Source organism: Austrofundulus limnaeus, unplaced genomic scaffold (genome assembly GCF_001266775.1).
Source record: "Austrofundulus limnaeus strain Quisiro unplaced genomic scaffold, Austrofundulus_limnaeus-1.0 Scaffold113, whole genome shotgun sequence".
Lineage (NCBI taxonomy): Eukaryota > Metazoa > Chordata > Actinopteri > Cyprinodontiformes > Rivulidae > Austrofundulus > Austrofundulus limnaeus.
The window spans coordinates 629,171-633,292 of NW_013952515.1; the positions used below are offsets into that span (position 1 = coordinate 629,171).

A 4,122-nucleotide genomic window follows, 5' to 3' on the forward strand; every position below is an offset into this window, starting at 1 on the left:
CACACACACACACACACACACACACACACACACACACACACGCTTAATCATTGACTATGAGTATATTTGTATACACAACGATCTCATATGTCTTGGTACCGATATCATAATAAACAAAATAATAACGGATTCACCGCGGATATTTGTTGTACATCTTTTTTTTATTACAGTTATGTCAATATAGACAAAGTCACATCACGAGGACATCGAAGATATACAGCTTATGAACCGTGACATGTTCTACACAAGGATTCGTACGTTTCGGAACCACCTATCAGCTCCACCACCGATGCGTTGTCGGTGCACTTGCGATGAGAAAAGGCGGCTTTTTGCCCGCATTTCAAGCATACCGCGTGTAATTTCACTACATCTTCGGCCAGCGGCACGAGACCCAAGACGCTTCCAAAGGGCCTCCTTTCGAACGTCCCGTCCAACGCGGCGACAATCACGGTTTTACCCGCGTTGGCCATTCTCTCACAAAACGATACCACGTCGGGAAAAAACTGCGCTTCGTCGATACCGATCACCGAAACGAGCTCGGCGTCGCGTTCCGCGTCGACCAAAAGCGACGCGGACGTCGCTTCGATCCTTCCGCCGTCGTGAGTCGTTACGTGCGATTCGGAATAACGCGAGTCTTTGTCCGGTTTGATCACGAGACATCGCTTTCGCGCAGCTCGCTGCACGTGCAATCTTCTGATGAGCTCGGTGGTTTTTCCGGAAAACATCGGGCCAAATATCACTTGTATTTCACCCATGGCGTGCTCTCTATATACTACGATGAATCTCCATCGAAGAACCGGTGTGCTGGTTTTATAACGAGAAAGAGGGAAAATAGGCGTGGCTACATAATATGCAAGCGTCTTCTCGCGCGATACGCATCGCGACGTTTTCCCTAATTATCGTATTTTGTAGGCGCGCGGTCAGTCGAGGGAAACCCCCATATCTTCTAACTCTTTCACAAACGTACAAAATTCCTTATAGCTTTGTTCGATTTTTAATTCTCGCGCGAATTCAAGCTCGAGCGTTTCGATGTCTTTCTTCAGATGTCTAAGCGCTTTGCCGACGTAGCCCTCCGGTGATACAAAACCCACACTTTTTGTCAACTCTTCGATCAGCCCGTTAAACGAGGCGAGGTGTTTGTCGAATTCGGGTACGTTTCCCAGCACCCGCGCGCAATCCATTGCCTTGAGTTCGCACCCTAAATTGTTAATCGTCGTGCTTACTGTATCAGGGCCCCAGGGGTTTGGACTGAAGGAGGAGCGATCCGTCGAAGGATTGTAAACCGGGACCGATTCGCCCGTTTCGGGGTCGATGTCGCGAGTGCGCTGTTGATTGTAGCGCATTACGGCTTCTCGTAATTCAACGCCATTGCCGACACGAAAATCTCTCTCGTGTTCGGAGTTCATCTTTTAATATACAAAAACTTTTAAGGGCGAGGGGGAGAGAAAAACAGAGACGAGTTGTAACACGGCCGACCGTCCTCGCGATACGCGCGTACGGTTAATATATTTCGTTTGTGTACACGCTCGCGTTAGTTTACATCCATGGGTTCTTCAACATCTATCGTCGGTTTCTTGCTCGAAAACAACGACAAAAAATACGACCCGCTTCCACCGAAAGAATGACACCACGCGTCCCCCGTGTCCATGGGCTCGTTGATTTCAATCATCGGTCTCTTGTTTTGAAAAAGTGCGCGACCGCCGTTGACGGACGGATACGACGAAGAAACGTCGACGTCAAATAAACCTCGCTTTATCGGCGGAGGTGCTGTAAAATCATTCGGCGCATTTCTTCCGTGGGATGTTACGGAGAATGTATAATTCATCGATCCATGCTACGCAACGCGCGGCGGTTAAAGAGAATAATTTCTTTTTTTTGTCTGTTAATAGTGTTAACAAGCAGTAGCCAACGCGTAGCGCGCTTCGAACCTCGTAGTTGTTTATGTGATTCCGGTCCTCCCTTTTTTTAAATATTTTTTTTAGAAAAAAAAACAAAAGTACGACAAATTCTATTAACAGATTCCGCTGCGCGTCGGTTACAGGACCGCTACGGGTAAAGCTCGAGATGAACACTCCGTGTATACCCAGAAGTCCGGGTGGAACGCGACGCGACCCGGCGCGAGATGAACGCGCCGCTTCGACGAAACCCGAACTGTTGTACTTCACGGTGTGGGTGGGCTGTTGTGAGAACATCGCTCCGCACGTAGACAGTATCAAGCGGCACGCCGATGCGTTACCCGGGTATAAAATTGTAGCAGATACCGGAACCAAACAATACTTAGAAGAGCAAGGATTCGACCCGCGGTTCGTGGATTTGGACACGGACGTGATCGAGAGGTGTTTGGAAGAAGTAGGGCCCCTGTTTCATCAGCAGAAGCACCAAACGACTCCCGCTAAAGTCTACAAACGCATGTCTGGCTTTTATGAATTCCTCAAATCGAAAAAGTTATACGCTTCCGCGTCGGACGTGATACGCCACGTGGCGTTCGGGGCGTATCACGACCGCGCCACCGAAGGTCTGGTGTACCACGACGCCGACGTTCGTCTGCGGGCGCCCGCGCCCGAGCAAACAAAACATCTGAAAACCGGCTCCGGACTGAAGTACGTACTCGTCGGCGACACGCTACGCAAGGACCCGGACGCGGAGGAAAAACTGGCGTTCCTGGACCCGAAGATTGTTGGCTCACAACCCGCCGATAAAATACCCAAATACGCTCAGTTCAACACGGATTTGATCTACGCGAGAGCCGGTCTCTTGGCGAGAACGGAAAGCATCAGAATGACCCTGTCGCAGTATAATACGCTAAAGATGATGATATCTACGGCGACGGTCACGGCCACGCAAAACGGAGAATCATATACGCTACACAACATCGTTGCGATGCCCGAGAAACACGAAAAGTCCGACTTTACAATCGACAGGTTTACGCACGACCTGTTCAACGGGGATACGCTTCGCCGACCCTACGACCCGGCGACCGTGTACTCGTACGAGCAGTTGAAAACGAAATACACGGCCGCGTTGGGACTTAACGTCGTGGACAAAATGCTGCAGGTGCACGCGGATAGTATAAACCGCGCGCACGTAGAAGCGGAGCGGGCCGAGCGCGAACGTTTAGGTTTGAAAGAGAGCCCGTACGTCGCATACAATCGTATACCGTATTTGCGCACGCTCGTCATCAGAGGCCCGACGAAAGTCAGAGGAGAGTTCGTAGATCGCGTTGCGCTCGATCCGCGGTGGGTGGGTGCAATAAGCAGGCAAGACGAACGAAACTGGTTTGGTTCGACCGTCCGCCGTCCCTCCTCCCACACGGTAAAAAACATTCCCGTGTACACACAGGACGAATACGATAGACTGTGGGAACCCGTCAACGTCGCGAAAGACTTGTCCGATTTGCCGAGACGAATGGGCGCGTGCGGCTTCTCGGGCGCTAGTAGTCGGCACAGACGTAGTAGTTTGCGTTCGCCAACAAGTGAACGCGCCGCCGACTCTAAGATTGAATCCAACAACGGACACGAGATTGAACCGTCAAAACACAGCGGAGAACTCTACCCGACACTTACCGGAAAACACGCGTGGTCTGCGCGCTTTAGAAACGGCCATGTACGACCCGCGGTTTCGGAGAGCCGCGATGAGCTCGCGTACAAACAACTCGCGCCTCCTGCCGTCAGACTGGAGGATCTTAGGTTCGGCGCGGACTTTACTACATGGGGTGCCGCTCGCCCTCCGCTCGACCCTATTGAACACAAACGCCACAACGACGAATACTACCCGCGTCGTCGTGAATCTCGAGGTGTACCCAAACGGACCGTAGAGGATAACGACGCGGTTCGTTGTTATTATTTCGAATAAGAGAGGCGGGTGTGTGTTACGTGTAGTCAAGGTGGAATATTTTTTTAAAAAAAATTCTGATGCTGAGACTCGTATGTTTTTTTTAATTGATAAACAAACCAAAATCCGACCGACCGCCCCAATTTAATACATTTCCGACCGACCGGTACGCACCTATAAATATAAACGCAAACTGTTATAAACTAGCTCGCATTCAAGAATCCGAGATTGTTTTAAACCGCCCGAGAATAACGACCGGGCCGCGAACGAGAAGAAAATATTAAAAAAAAA

At 50.4% G+C, this 4,122-nt stretch overlaps 1 pseudogene; it reads right to left on the minus strand.

Moving 5' to 3' along the window:
• Positions 1 to 176: 176 nt before the first annotated feature.
• Positions 177 to 1,947, minus strand: LOC106521629 (thymidine kinase, cytosolic pseudogene; annotated as a pseudogene).
• Positions 1,948 to 4,122: the final 2,175 nt, after the last annotated feature.